A 17005-nucleotide genomic window follows, 5' to 3' on the forward strand; every position below is an offset into this window, starting at 1 on the left:
GGTTACTGTGTGGGATTTACATTCCTTTTAAAGAAAATAAATGTTGGAGCATAAACATCTTAAATTATAGGACTGTGTGTGTTGTTTATTTTAAATATTAAGAAGTTTGGGAAGGTGTTATCTAGCCCAAAAGTCAGAGAGCCGTTGAAGGCAATGGAGTTGTTCCCAATTTACACGGGTAAGAATGGGAGCAAAATGTAGACCCTGTGAGCCAAAGTATGCCATGATGTAACACTCTGCATAACCTGGTTGAAATCAATGGGCTCCAATGAAGTGTAAACCATACCAAAGGTTGATCTGTAAGATTTTAGGTTTTATCATGGGGAGCTAGGGCTAGATCTTCATTTCACCTTTAAAAAGATGAATTATTAATACTTCAAAATTGCTCTAGAGGAGCCAATTACTTTTTAAAGACTAATTTTATATACCTGAAAGGTAATGGGAATAGATTGTTCCAGGGTTATACCAGGAAACCATCCACACATAATGCTATTCACTTATTTTTATGTTCTGTGTTTTTGACAATTTTTTTTTGTTTAATTATTTCAAGTAATATATTCATTACATATTATGGGCATTATTGTTTTGAATGTTCAATGTCAACAGTACATGCCATGACAGTATAAATATAACTTTTATTCTGAAACATTTCTGCAAAATAGTTTGCAACTTGTCTTCTCCATCATGAAGCTGATGGAAAAATATATATATAAAAAGTATACCTCAGAAATTGGAGATCAGTGTGGTGTGAGGTGTATGATGCCTTTACAAATGGAAGTGAACATTAATCTTTTAACAAGTCAGGTTTTCAGTTCTTCTTTTTTTTCTTCTGAAGGAGTAGTCTAGCATTACAAAAACTAATTTTAGTAGAGCAAGTGGGACAGTGTATTTGCATTGGATTCCTGGCAATGAATCAGTATACTGAAAACAAGCAGATGAAGATTTTTTTTTCTGCCCAGAAGCAACCCTAATGTCAAGAGACACTTCACGAAGGGGAAAATATCTTCCGACAATTATTTATTTGTCATTGTACAAATGCTGTAGCAACATATTTTCAATTTCCTGTTTTTGTCCCTTTACTATGCAACGTTAATAATGAAAACCAGTTTAAAATATGCACTACTTTCTGCTCTTCAGAAATAGAACACATTATGAAAACAGTGTTTATATTCAGACGTTTGACCTAGTAAGGAGATACATTTAAAGCAAAGTGTGTCTTCAGAGCCCTTAAGAAAAATAACTTATTTAACTGTATAGCCAAAATAGATGAAAGATAAATATTGCTTAAGACTTTAATAACTATTAAAATCAGCCTTTTGAATTGGTAGGTCTTAGCTTTTTGTAGTTATTGACAATTTGATTATATTTTTTGTTCTTGTACCAGTTCTTTTTTTTTTTTTTAAAGATGCAGCATCATTAATTAGGAATGTAACAACAGAAAGTATTTTCTATAAATTAAAATCATACTGCACTTGTTTGCTACAGTTTTTAAATAGAATTGTAGATGGGATTAATTTATGACTTCATGCTAAATTTGGGGGAAGTATTAAGATTACATTAAATATCACTTGGTATAAAAATAAGCATTTGAAAAAAGAGCAGAAGAAACTGTACTGAGCTCTTAGTTGTAGCTCTGAATACTTAAAGTTGGGGACGGGGGAATCAAAGCATGCCGCTATTTTTAGCACTAGTTGCTTTTGCTAAAATTATATCAGAGTTGTGTGGGTTGTTTTTATAGAGCAGGAACGTAAGACTACTTGTCCATTACTATATTCTGCCTTGAGATTCTGCATTACTGACATAAGGCTGCTTTTACCCTGAAAGTTCTCAGAGGGGAAAACATTAGTAGATCTGCCTAGTTGTATACAGTTTCAAAAGGGTTTCTGGCTAAACTAAAGCAAAGTCTCATTGGCACACAGACATGCATCCCTTTTTTGATGCTTTGGAAATAAATAATACCTTGTGCCAGATCCTCAGCTGGTGTAAACTGAAATAGTTACAACGAAGTCAATGGTGCTATGTCTGCGTATGCCAACTGTGGATCTGTCCCTTTATATTTACACAGTGCAGTTCATCCAGTGAGATTCTAATTATAAAATAACATGTAACTCCTTGTGGGGTGGAACATGGTAGCCATTCTGTGCCAGCAAAACACTTTGTTTAGAAGGGAGAATGAAAAATTGGCAGTATTATATGTAATTACGCCAGTTGGAGTTTGGCCACAACCTTTATAAATGTGCAAAAATCCCTAAGGATTGGGAGTCAAATCCCATTGAATTTCAGTGGTATTTGGATGTCTAACTCTCTTATATGCCTTTGAAAAGCCCAGCCCAAGAGTGGTCATCCTTGATTTTATATTCTGTCTGAAGGCAGCGTAACACTGACAGAACCTGGGTGTCGTCGGGCAGGATCAAACCTGGGACCTCTGGAGCTGGGGGGGGGCTGGATTCCGGGGGGCAGTCAGGGGATAGGGAGCAGGGGGTGGTTGGATGGGGCGGGGCGGTCAGGGACGGGAAGCAGGGAGTGGTTGGATAGGTGTGGGAGTCCCAGGGGGCCTGTCAGGGGATGGGGGTGTGAATAGGGGCTGGGGCAGTCAGGGGACAGGAAGTAGGTGGGATTCCAGGGGGGGCAGTTAGGGGTGGGGGGGTCCCGAGAGGGGGCTGTAAGGGGACAAGGAGCAGGGGGGGGTTGGATGGATTGGGGGTTCTGGGGGGGCGGTTGGGGACAGGAATCAGGGGGATTGGATAGGTGTGGGATTCCCGGGGCGTCTGTCAGGGGACGGGGGTGTGGATAGGGGTCGGAGCAGTCAGGGGACAGGAAGCAGGGGGGGTTGGATGGGGGTGGGATCCCAGGAGGGGGTGGTTAGGGGCGGGGGTCCCAGGAGGGGGCAGTCAGGAGACAAGGAGCAGCAGGGGTTGGATGGGTCAGGAGTTCTGAGGGGGGCAGTCAGGGGGCGGGAAGTGGGAGGGGGCAGATAGGGGGCAGGGGCCAGGCTGTTTGGGGAGGCACAGCCTTCTCTACCCGGCCCCCCATATGGTTTCGCAACCTCGATGTGGCCCTCGGGCCAAAAAGTTTGCCCACCCTTGCTCTAAGTAGTCTCAGTGCTACTACATGGGACAGAGCACCACACCCAGGAGGTGTTTGGGTTACAGCAGCACATTGCTTCCTGGCACCATGCTGGATCAGTGATTCAGTAGCAACTCAACGAAGAGAGCTACCAAATTTTTTGTATTACTGCAAGTAACTGGTGGTTTTTTGTTTTTGTTTTACATCTTCCATCTAAATACCAAATAAGCCATACTCTGTTTGGCTTATAAGCGCTAGTTAATTTTTACCCTGAGGTGGTTGCTATGGCTGTAGGCAGTGGGTTATATGCAGTTATTTTGTTTGGAGATAGCTTTCACATTCCTCAATTATTTTTTAATTTATTCTTTGACTATGACCTTCCCAGATCAAAAGGCCATGCATTTGGTTATTTTCATTTGCTTTCCCTGAACAACGGCACTAGTTATTGGGATATCAATATTCAAAGCCTAAGCAAATAGTTGCTTCTAGAGAACTTCCTGAAAGGCACATTTTTATTCTCTCTTAATTTCCGTCTATCATCCCTTTTTCTTTAAGGATTTCCCAAGTGTCACCTCCAAACTTTAAGTCCTTGCTCAGACTTTGGAAAGAATCACTCATCTTCTGAAATCTTCTTTTCCTAATCTTCTACATCCTTCCTGCCTAGAAAGAGGTACTATGCCAAATTAATGCCATAAATTCTTATTTGCACTGGCCAGCAGAACTTGGTCCCTTAGCCCCCAAGAATGCACAACCACATAAATTGCCCTAACCCCTGCTTTACCAGCCATCGATCACCACTTCTCAATTTATAAAACTGGCTGGCGCAGCCTCAAAAGTAGGCAGAGCCAACCTGGGTAGGGTCAAGTTCAGCCTGGCCAGGTGATGCCCTAACCAGCTTCTGTGGTGATGGAACCCTCCAGGAGAGGATAGTGGCAATACTGCTGGTGTTTTGTGGATTATTGTTTGTAAATATCTTTGACAATGTCTTTGGGTGCCTATAGTGTGCTTGATACTGAGGAAACAAAAATAAATGGTCTCTGTTTCAAGGAATGTACTGTTTTAACTTAGATGGTACAGTAGTTTCAGACACATAAAATAATGTGAATAACATTCAGTCTTGAAACAATGAAGATAATCCTTGTGGGATTATTGCTGAAAGACTCCGTAAAAGTGGGTTTTTTTCTTTCCTTTTTGAAAGGAGTGATTTGAATGAAGAGAACATAACCTGCTGCAGCATGGAGAGGAAGAGAGTTCCAAACATAGAAACCACAAAAACGGGAATGGGAGAAGAAGGCAATAAAGGGTTATGCAAAATGGGTTTGATAGTGTAGGCAGTAGAAGGAGAAGTAAGAGGTAATACACACAGAGATTGGGTGTTGGTGAAGTGCCTTGAAGGAGGAAGCAAGAGGAAGCCAGTGAAAGAATGTGAAGAAGGGAGTTACATGGTCAGAGCAGTACTAGAATAGACGAAAATCAATTAAATTATGCTTTTTGAGACTCTGTTTAACTGCAAAAAGAAAAGGAGTACTTGTGGCACCTTACAACTGTAGCTCACGAAAGCTTATGCTCAAATAAATTTGTTAGTCTCTAAGGTGCCACAAGTCCTCCTTTTCTTTTTGCGAATACAGACTAACACGGCTGCTACTCTGAAACCTGTTTAACGACAGTCATTCTGCCTGAAACGTAACCATTGTACTGTACATCCTTCATGTTGGCTGTAGTACATCTACTGATGCTACTTTTATAATACATAGTGTAACTGTGGAGGCAGTGACCCAGACCTGAGGGCTTACTTTCCTTTGCCTAGCAAGGATCTATCTGGATGATTAAAAGCTGTTAATATATTCAGAGATCTGTTCCAATCAGCTGGAAGATTGTAGGTTTTTGTGTGGAAAGTGGGTGAGGTATGAGAAATGATCCATAGGTTTTAATCAAGGGCATAGAATATCTCTCAAAGAGGGATGTAAAATTGGTTCCACGTCAAGACCTTGAAGTAAATTTTAATATATAATTAAACCTAGCAAAGTGAATTCTATAATAGTCATGCTATAAATCTGTTGTGTCCCTCCTCCCTCCAACCCTCCAGTCTCTCTTGCTGGTAAATAACACAATTTTGATATGACCAATGCTAAGAAAATAAATAAAATATTAAACACTATAATACATTATCCTATCAGAATGTTGTTTATCTAGTTTGGGGTACTGTGAAGAACATGGGAATAATCTGCATTAATTTCTATGAATGTTAAATATGTATCTGTGCTTATATTGTGCTGGCTAAAAACATGATTAATGGCTAAACACTGCAGGGGGCCATTGCTTTTATCAGCTGATCACAGTTCCAGAGAGGTGAAACATGGTTGGTAAACAGGGGGTAGCCTGGTGATCCAGTCTAAAGTGGAGCGAATTGCAGGGTTCCACTGTTTCTGTGGGCACTCTTTCAAGTGCAGGTGTAGGCCTATTACTTAAAGAGTACCCACAGAAAGAATGAAGAAGATCATAGGTACGCTCACCCCTGTACCATAACAGGCTCATATCTGACCCTACCCTGGCTCACCATCCCTCTCATTTCTGCTCAGTGTTAAGGGGGGAGGGTTTTGCCCAGTGTGTTTCCAGCTGTAGATAGTTCAGTGCCTGTTCAGCAGAAGTATAGAGCAAGGCTAATGTAGTCAGAATTGCTAGTAGGCTGAAACACATTTCTGAGTTCTTGGTTGTTTTCCAGCAGTAGCTTTGATTTACTGCTTCTTTTAATGTTGAATTAATTTAAATTACTCTTTATATAAGAAATAACTAAGTATTGTCAGTTAACTAAGTAGGCAGTGCTGTCCCTGCGGAGCTGAAATTATGTGCTTTGTCAAATTTCATTGGATTGTTTTTAATTAAAAAATGCAGTGATAAAGTTTGATCATGCCAATGAATGCATCATTAAACTTCTCCATCCAAGCTGTTTGTTATCCATTTACATAACAACATTGCTTACAGGATTTTTGTTATACTTTTTTTTACTTTCTTAATAAGACTCTAAAATTTGTTGTAAGGATGGGTAAGGAAATGTGGATACTAATGTCCCAAATCTTCCAGATCCAGGTAGGATCTAAGGCCTGGTCTACATTACAAAGTTAGGTTGACCTAACATGATTCTCTATAACTTTGCATGGGTCCACATCTTAATTTGCCTCTCACTGACATAAGTTCCCTGTTTCATTGTTGTAATAACACGACCTCCTCAGATGACACATAGCTAAAGTTGACCTACTTCTGCTGACGTGGTGCAAGTGTAGACACGGCATTACCTGTGTTGACCCTAACTGTTCTCCAGAAGCTGTCCCACAATGCCCCTGTTGCTGCAAAAATGGTCACTCAGGTCACAGTTTTGAAGGCCACTGCCCAGGGGTCACTGATACCTTAAGTCTGCCTACACCTTAAATCCTCCAGCTTCTTTTTGAAATGCCTTTTGCTGATTGTCCACCATTGCAAGCATCCAACCATGCAAGATCCACGCAGACAGAAAGCTAGTAGATGTGCTCTTGCCTAGAGCAGGAAAGAAGTCACTGATCTCCTTTGCCCTAACCTTAACCCTAAGGTGCACCCAAAGAAATATAGACAGCTACTTCCAGATTGTGCAGGGGTTGCTAAATCTGAGGCACAACAGGGATGAGCAGCAATTCTTGGTGAAAGCCAAGAAACTTTAGCAGGCCCATCATAAGGCAAGGGAGAGCAGCAACAAATCTGGAGCTGTCCCCTGCAGACCTGCTGCTTCTGCTGCTTTACTTGGCGGGGACCACACCAGCACCATGACTGTGGACACTTGGTGAGAGATGGATGTTGAAACCGCTGCAGTGCATGGGGCAGGTGGTGGGTCGAGACAGGGGGCATGCAAACCATGCAGTGAACCAGGAGGTAGTCAGAACTCAGTTGGAGTCAAGCCAGTCCTGCCAGGCAATTACAGATGGGGAGGGAAAGGGAAGCTCAGGTAAGTGTGTGGATACATAATTCCTTATAAGCATTTTCCCCTCTTTTTGTTGTCTGATACCTCCTGTCTCTCCCTCCCTTCTTCCTTATTTAAAAATGGCGACCATCCCATCCATGTGTTCAGAGAGCAAAGGTGTCAACTTTTGATTCCTCATTTTACTTGTAAAACCACCCCTGGGAATATAATTAAAGTTAATGCTTCGGAGTGCTTATGCAGTTGCCACTTCAATCAACTAATATATGTTAGAAAATAAATTTAAAAAAATTAGTATGGCCAGCCAAATTACACAGTCCTCATCAGATCATTGCCCTGTGATCTGGTAGAGGTTAGAAGAAAAAAGTAAAAGTGGAGTTTGCTTTTCCTTTCTTTGGCTTGTTGGACTGGGTGGGGCGGAGGGGAAGGAGTCCACAGTTCTATCCCAAACAGAATACTTTTTTTTATCGGAACAGGGACATCCCTTTTATCCTCTTGAACAATCTCAGTGAAATTTTCATGGAGGTACTCTACAGTTGTTTCCCAAACATTTCTAGGGATGCCTGCTTTATGTCTTCCCCCATAATAGCAGACATTCCAATGCCCCTGCTATGATTTCCACCGGCACCACTGCAGTAAATCGGCAGCAGCATATAGGCCCGGGCAGCATCAGGATGCGAGTAACAGCTGTGTTCTGTGGGCCTCTGTCACTCTCATGAGTGAGAGATCAGCCAAAATCACACTGCCTGTGAAAATATTGGCAATATTCACTGCACTTTCCCTATACTCAGATTCAGAGGCACCCAGCTTCTAAACCTCTCATGTAGCAGTCCCCACCCCTGCTTTGTCCCGGCTAGTCCCATGCTCACCATGGCTTGAGTTGCAAAACAGTTGTGTAATGAGATGCTCCAAAACTAAAGTTGCAATTAGAATTTCTTACATTATTCCCATAAGACCTTTAATAAGGGAGTTTTGGGACTTATCTTTCCATTGTGATTGTAAATCTAATGATGTTTTGGAGGAGTAGGGGGAGGGCAGTTGCTGGAGGAGAGGGAGAAGGACAGAGAGAGGTGCATGGGAAGTGCACCAGGATATTATGGCTCAGAAAACAAACAGATGTTGGAGAATATATTTGAGCTGAATGCCCAAAGGCCTCATGCACAGCAGACTTTCCAGCCCATGGAAAACTCATGGTTGCTGCCTCTTATTAACCCCACCCCAGCATAAGAGGTGACAGCATGGCATGAACTCTTACTTCTGTCACTCCATGTCAAGGGAAAACAAGGAGAACCTTGACTATACCTACACTCACTGACCTGCAATAACTACAGGATGAGCCTGCAAGTAAAGTGCACTAGTTTTTATCATGAATAAAACTTTGTTATATGTTTTAATATGTAGGCATGTATGTTTATTGTTTGTGTTTTTTATAAGTTTGGGTTACCCTCTTACAGCACTACTAAAATATTTTAAAATATTTATTTTCACTTTGTTTCCTGTTTATTTGTACACAATAAAGTTGTATTTTGTGAAACTCAGAGTATATTTATAGATTTGCAGCAAGCATGTATGCCACATTATAAAATCCATAATGGGAGTCAGTAAGCCACCCATATTTAAAGTCTATGCACATGAAGGCACACAAGTATAACATAATAATCTGATGTCTAACTGCTTAAAATATTCTTTTAAAGCCTCCCTCTGCTGTACGTACTTCCACAGTTCTCTCTTCTAATAGCCCTTGTGTGTGGCTGTTCAAATTCAGCAGATAGCCAGTCCACCTCACCCTTCGATCTTACAGTAGTCTTTCCCCCTTCACCTCACAAATATTATATAATACACAACATGCAGCAAAACCGATAGGAATGTTTGCCTTGCTGAGATCCAACCTAATCTCTAAAAATCACAAATGAGATTTTAATCGACCAAAAGCGTATTCAGCAGTCATCTTGCACCTGCTCAGCTGTTAGTTGAATCTTTCCTTCGTTCTGTTGAGGTGGCAAGTGTACAGTTTCATGAGCAGGGGAGCAAGGCATAAATTGGGTCCCCCAGAATCAGTTGACATTTCAACAACGTCAATGAGAATGTGCTAGTCAGGGAAGAATGTTCCTGCTTGCATTTTTTGGAAAAAGTCCAATGTTCTTAAAGATGCAAGCAGCATGCACCTTTCCTCACATGGGATGCTGGAACAATTTGTATAATGGGGGTGCTGAGAACCATGGAACCAAACTCTAAACCTTCCATATCATGGAAACCAATTCAAGCCAAGGGATGCTGCTGCACACCCATCACCTATTGTTCCAGAATCTATGTCCCAGACCAGCCTACATTGATGTCAGTGAAGCATGTCTGGTGATCCACTAGCACTTGCATAATCATGGAAAAGTACCCCCTTTTGTTTTATGTATTCTCTGGATGGTGCCGGAATAGGGATAAGTGTTCCTGTTATTGCTCTACCACAGTTCAGGAACCCCACTATCATGTGACCCAGATGTGGGCTGTCATGCAAGGTAGCCTGATCAGGAGTCAGGAACAGGAGTTAGAACAAAAATCAATAGCTAGGAATCGGAGCCCCAGGTTAGTAAATATGGATGCACATCGGGTTCTTGCATAAAGAGACTGCAACATGTCAGCCAGGTTAAATGAAAAGTAAACATTTGTCCCTAGTACAAAAAGATGTAAGGAAATCAGGGAATATATGTTCAATATTTGTAGTTAGAGGGTCTTCTTTAAACATCCATCTTAATTCCATCAATTCCTTGATTTTCTATTTTGATTAATTCATTCTCATACATGGTCTGTATGAATGTTTCTACATTGGTATAGAAAACACTGATTTGTAACGTTAAAAAGCTGCTTATAGAATAATCTGTATTCATTCCATCGATGATAGAAATTTGTAGAAGAGAAGGAAAAACACTGTATTTTGAGGACATCCTCTTTCACTAGTAGCTTCTGATGCATAGAGGAGAAACCTAACTGGGTAATAGTTTGTCTGATATTCTCTCAGCGAGAAACAATCTACAGTATCTACTTTCTTCATCAAACAGCAAGGCTTCTCTCTTTATCATTTACAGAGAAAATAAAAACTGTGTATGTGCATACTCTGACTCATTGCAGGTTATTTGCCTGGGCATGCTTTTGGATGCACGGAGTTCTCTTTGTGTATTTGGCAAGAACTTAGTTTTTAATTTAAGATATTAACATCTTGCACGAATAGCCTTTCTTTTGCTTTTTTAAATAGTGAGACTTCTGACAGAGCCCTCTTTGAAAAGGTTATTTCGGTATTTGAGGGAGCTTATTGATTCTGAGCGGGAACATACACTGAACTAGATTAGATCATAAGGCCAAGGTGTGTTAGCCCAAGATATGCATATTATAGAGTTAAGAGGAAGAGCCCTCAAATTATCATAGTAAATATCTACTTTTTGAGATATATTTGAATTATCTTTTCTTCTGTCATCTAGTGAATCAAGAAGTTGAAACAGCCATCTTTGTCAGCACATGGCAAGTAGTGAGCACAAAAGGAAGTGCAGGTTTTTGCCTACTGTACAGCATCCAGATGATCTGATTAACTTAGATTCTATTTTGGTATAAACAACGAGGAGTAGTTGTGACACCTTAGAGACTAATAAATTTATTTGTGCATAAGCTTTCATGGCTAAAACCCACTTCATCAGATCCATGGAGTGGAAAATACAGTAGGAAGATATATATAGTACATGGGAAAAAATGGAGGTTGCTTTAGTTACCAGTAACTGAAGTTTCTTCAGTCATCCATGGAGACTCTTCCTTAGAGTTGTGTAACATCTTGTTCTGGCTTGGTGCTGCATATCTTGATCCTCTTGCCGTGCTACATCTTTTGTAATCTGAGTTGCTCAGCAATAGAAATGTATACTGATCTTGACTCTTGATGTATCTGTATCAGAGTCTATATGAATGCAAGTCCATGGACATAATTTTCATAGGTATCAATACAGAAAAATGAAGATTGACAAGATTCTAGTGATTCCAAGTACAATAATGGGTAGTAAAAAGGACTTATATGGGCATATGTATGTATATCTTCTCCCTACATTTAAAAAAATAAGTGGGATCTCTGTGCCGTTAGGCTTATATATTGACTAAGGATATGTCTCGTTGCAGTTAAAGACCCACTGTTGGCCTGTGTTATCTCACAGGGTCCTAGCGCCCGAGCTCCAGCCTGAGCCTGGAAGTGTACACTGTAATGAACCAGCCCCGCAAGCCTGAGTCAATTGGCATGGTCCAGCTGTGTTTTTTAATTGCAATGTAGATATACCCAAAGGATGCTTACTGTTTCTAAAAGTGTCAAGTCCAAGTATCATGATGTTAAAACTCTCAAGATATGTATCTCTTTTTAATGGAGAAGATATGAAGATTTGTGCTGTTTTTAATAGGGGGAATAATTCTGCTCTCGCATTGTACATGAGTAGTGAATAATCTCAAATCTGTTGGATGACAAATGAGATCCACTTCAATTCAGTCTTAAACATTTTTTTTAGCCTTTATTTTTGTTCATTTTAAAACAGTACTGTTAACACCTATGAATTACATAAAAATGCAAAAACAGATAATACAAGAAAGATAATTGAACAAGTTACCTTTCCTGGGGACAGGGTGATTCTTTTCAAATCTCTGGTCTCTATGTTCTTCCCTCTGTCTTTTCCACTCTCCTGCTGTCAATCACCTATCTTTTATCCCCTGTTCTGTAACTTTGCACAGGCTGTTTACTCAGTTATTTCATCTATGTACCTATCTATTCTAACCCCCTAATTAAAACACTCATGCATAAATCCCAGTAACCTAAATTAATACATTTTTGCTTATCCTGCTTTTTTAAGTTACTTTTATCTGTCTACTTATACCACCTATTCTTTGTTGTTAACCTCACTGGCTTCATCCAGGTCTTATCTTATTGGTCTGGTTTTGTGGCCTTGGTTTTTTGCTGGTTATCTTGTCTTGGGGGGAACCTGAAGTTAACAATTGCTTCAGGACACTTTTTCACTCTGCTGTTTACACAGGACAAGGTTTTACAGCTAAGGCACACAAACCAGCTTTCATGGTTTACACAACCCTGAAGCAATTTCAGCTAAATTCTGAAATGCTACATCAGCAGAGACACATACAAAAGCAAAACTTCCTTTTTATATTTTCTTATATTACTATATATACATATAGTATATATATATATATATATATAATGATATATATATATAATGATAAGAATATGTATAATCATTTCTCTAACATTATTTAGTATGTTTATTTGACTAACACAATTTTTACACAGTTTTCTAACAAGTCTTTCTGACCTGGTGGCAGTGCAGTGACAATTAGCAATTATGAAAGAACTTCCAAACACCACCTTGTAGTGACCATGGATATAACCAACCTAGGATGGGAAGCCCATGCTGAAAGTCTTCACTTCTGGGGAAATGTCTCTCTGGGAAGAGTAGTTTCTTATAAATGTTCTGCTTGCACTGATGACCTTCAGATACCTGGTGGTCCTGAGTCAGACAGAGGTGGGCCACAGTATAGTACAGAAACAAGCAGAAAGTTGCATCTCTTGTATTAGGCTATTCCTAATTACCACACATTTAACAGGGAAGAAAAGCACAATCACAGGCAAACTAACTTGATCTAACACATGGTCTATGGATTGGAGATTAGGAGACCAGATCTTCCAGTTGGGGAGACACCAGAGGTAGCTCTCTTCTTAACTCACCTGAACAAGATACTGGCAATAATCTGCTCCTAGTAATAAGAAAAGTCTGTATCAGCAAGTAACATTTTCTCTATTCACTGAAAAAGGTGACTCCTATATACCTTTCTACTAGTAAATGTTCTGGCAAAGCTCAGTACAGATGAGGGCTCATTATCTTCTAACAACCCCATGCTCAGATGGGTGAGGTTATTAACTCTGTTGCATGTGGTCAAAGCAGATCCTATCAGGCTAAGAGCCTGGTCTCAGATCATCATTAAAAACCAAGGCACCTTTGTCCTTACCAAGCTGAGAGCTCTTTTCCTGACAGCTTGGTTCCTGACAGTGTAGAGATCCATTGGCAAAGTGTCTCTGACATCTTTGAAGCCACCTACCAAAAAGATTCTCAACACCAACAGGAAAAGGTTTGTGGGATGAAGTCAGGCACAAATGATCTCCTTCGCTTGCCCTGCACAAAAATGGTTTGACCAACTTTCATCTGTCTTGTTTTAACTTAAAAACTAAGTCCATATAGATAAACCTGACAGCTATTTCACCTTATCATAAACTAAATGTTGAACTAGCATCTCTTTAGCCCATGTAGTGAGGTTCTTGCGTGGCTTGACACTTTTGAAATTTTGGGAGCAGGGAGCCCATTGTCTTGTAGGTCCTGATAAAAACTGGTGAAAGCACCTTTTTGAAGCACTCAGTTCCTATGAGCTTAAGTTTCTTATGCAGAAAGTCCTTTTCCTGGTGGCTGCAGCTCAGAATCTGAGTAAAGCTTCACTCTTTAGTGACTGACTGAGCTTTATACCAGGTTTTACAAGGTGAAGGTGGTGCGGCAAACTCAGGTGACGTTCTTCTCTAAGTTGGGGTTGGTGTGCTGCCTTAAATTGGCTTGCCAATATTCTTCTCATCCCTGCAATACCCATACTAAGCTCCTTTCCATAGTCTCGGTGACAAATATTATGAGAGTTCTATTTGGAATGGACTAAGCCCTTAATATAAAGTTTTTTTCCCTTCTTTTCAAGTTCTTGTTTCTTTTAGCATCAGTTTGCTGAGCAATGCGGACTGTGTTAAATGGATATCTGGTTGCACTTTGCATTGTTATAGCCTGGCTAACCTGAGAATAGGTTTGCTGGATTTGCTACTATGGGTCCACGTCCCAGATGTTTGCATCACAGACTTCTGCAAAGTAGCTATATTTTCTTCTCTCTCTAGCATTTTAAGAGCATTCTTACTTGGATTGGACCTCCAGGAGTGAATCTTTTTCAGACTTTCATTACAGAACTTGTTTTCAAGTTAAGGGAAGAAGAAACTAACTTTCCCATTCTGAAAAGAAGTTCTTGTTTATTTCAGGATGTCCTTTATTTTTAATTGGCCAGTGAGTGAATTCTCTGTAGACTTGAATGTCGTGTTTGCTTTTCGACTGGTAAAAGATAGATTTCTCCTATTTATGTTTATGCTATGTATAACAACAGGAGAATCACAAACTCATTCCCTATTTACGCTGTTGGCATTAGCCTTGTTATTGTACTATTTGCAGCGCTATTCTTTTTTTTTTTTTTTTTTTTTTTTTTTTGAAATATCCCTTGACCTTCTTACTCTCCAGGAATGAGAATCCAGCATATCCTTTTTATGAAGTTATATGCATTTTAGTGTTGTTAAGCCCTTATTAGATTTGTAAATTTACCTTTCATTTTTTGATAACCATAGTATACACAACATCTAATTCTTCATTTCAAACAAAACCTGAACATATGTGGGGTCTTAATCTGAAAAAGCAGTGCATTGGCATTTGATATTGTTATTTTTGAGAATAAAGAAAATGAATTAATGGCTAAAATTCTGTCTCTTGTGATATTTTAATTTTTCTGATTTCCTGTAAAAAGATTTAAAATTATTTTTGTTTTTAATCTTTTTACAGGAAATCAGAAAAATGTTCCTAATATAAGGACCATTTAAGTTGTTTTAACTGACTGTGCTTGCCACTCACTAAAGTAGATTATATTTTGTGAGACTAAAATCTCAGTTTAAGGTAACCTCTTATTGAGCTGTTGCTCCTGAGTGCGTAGACTTGTTTAATGAACATATTTAAGAGAAGCCTCTTCATGCAAGTAACCGTGAATGGTGGAATATGAATATTTAGACACAAACTAAATTATCGTAAAGCCAAAACCCTAGTGGTTATAGCAATTTTACATTAATTTAATATTTGGCTTTAAATCATCACCAGTCTAGAGTCAAAACTCTTATGTAAATCTATGGCCTATTGAAAATATTTTGCTAATTGCATCCAGATGATTTGCAGAGGTTGAAGTAGTAAATCAGCACTAAAGAAGCAGCCTCTTCTCCTTATCTTTCTTCACTGCCACTATTGTAGGAATGAGCCTGCAGGGTGGAATTTGCAGTTTTAAGCTATATTTAAATGTTAAGTGGTTACAAGAAGTCTTCAGTATGAAATAAATTATATTGATAAACATGCCTTTTAACATATTAATAAATAAAATAACATTTGAAAAAAGTAATAATTTGACATTTTTACTGGATATTGTAATTTTTATCTCTTTCTTCTCATTCTCCCAGTGATAAGACCATCACTTTGTATAATTTACTGTGACACAATGACTAGCTCTACTTAATCATCTTTTGGGCAATCACTTAGTTATCTAGAGAGCACCACTGTTCCTTAGGCCTTCTTGATAAATATACTAGGAAAGATATTAGAGAGGGAGATGTCTTTTGAGTATGGTAATATTAGAAGGCTCTCCCTCTTCACTAGTGCCTCAGGCATACGTATGTAGTACATCTGTCACTGTTTCCGTATGTCTTTACACTCATAATGAATTGCAGCACTTTCTATATATCTCTCAGTCTACAGTGCATGACTCTCCAGTACTGCATAGATCATTGACAGATGCAACCCATTTTTAATCAGATGACCCTGGTGTCTTTACATAGTTCAAAATCCATTATTCGAGATAGGAAACAAGCTGCAAATGCATTCCAGCTGCAACATTCCTTTCTCTCTTTTCACTGTGTACAATATAAAAAAGATGATTCACATGACCAGAAGAGTAGGTATGGAATTAGTAGGATTATATCCTCCTAGTTCTTCTGGGACTAGTGTTCAACTAAACAGTACACTAGAAAAGTATTTTGTCCCTATTCTGATCCACACTCCATTCTTCAGATTAGTACCCAGTTGTAGTGTCACCAATACTGAAGTCAGTTGCCCCTAGTATCTCAGTCGGAAACTATGCCAGCCACCCGTTTTTCAGAAATAGAGCCAGAACATTTGCAATTTTAGAGCCAGGACAATGTTGTATTGTGAGATTTGTTATATTCTTCTTCTGCCCATCTCTCTGAACTAGATGCTATCATGATGACCTTAGATTTGCACCTTCTATGTCAGTCTGATTAACTTAAGTGTAGCCATTGATCCAGACAACAGATAACACCATTTTTTGTTTTGTTTTAAAGAAAAACTCATTGCACATTGTTTTGAAATGTTTTCTTTCAACTGTTGATAATTGCTGTTTAATATAGTCTCAAAAGTATTTAAAATGCAGTGTTATTAGTAGCTGTAGAAACAGCGAGGCTTTAAGAGTGCTATATTATTTGTCATACTTACTTTAATTGCCACTATAAAGTCAGAAATACCGTCTGATATTGTTAGTTGCTCAACAGACTGTGTAAGGAAATTGTTGTGCACTGCCATGTCATGTATATCCATTCAGTGATTTTTCACCATTGTTATTCCAGTCTGTATTTGAATAACTGAAATCCTTGTGAATCCATATTCAAAATACTTTACAGTACTTCCTGATCTGCATATGCATTTAATGTGTTTTATTGACTTTATAATTTTTCCTTTGCAAGGCTATTAGCAATATAAACTCTATCAAATAGCAGTGATTACTGCAGCATGTATTTGTCACTCCTCAGCAAACTCATCCTGCAAAACAAAGATCAGAGCAATGTCTGACTACAGTCCTCAGAAACATACATCATATCTCTGTGAGAATTTAGTTTGGTTTTAAGAATGTCTCCACAAAGAGGTTGCACCAATTTAACTAAATTGGTTTCTCAGTTGACTTAGGGACTTGTCTACACACAATATTTTTACACTTTTGTAAATTTACAGAAATAAACCATATCGATATAATCCCCTTTATACCAGTATAACTGTGACCGCACTAGGGGGTTGCACCAATTTAACTATATCAATCTGTTTCTAAATTAATATAGTGTTTGTATCAATTTCACTC

At 39.0% G+C, this 17005-nt stretch overlaps 1 protein-coding gene across 3 annotated transcripts in view; it reads left to right on the top strand.

The window, feature by feature from the left end:
• AUH (AU RNA binding methylglutaconyl-CoA hydratase) overlaps window positions 1-17005 on the top strand; it is a 181864-nt gene that overhangs the window by 49952 nt on the left and 114907 nt on the right. The gene's annotated exons all lie outside the window — the stretch shown is intronic.

Source organism: Eretmochelys imbricata, chromosome 5, assembly GCF_965152235.1.
Source record: "Eretmochelys imbricata isolate rEreImb1 chromosome 5, rEreImb1.hap1, whole genome shotgun sequence".
Classification (NCBI taxonomy): domain Eukaryota; kingdom Metazoa; phylum Chordata; order Testudines; family Cheloniidae; genus Eretmochelys; species Eretmochelys imbricata.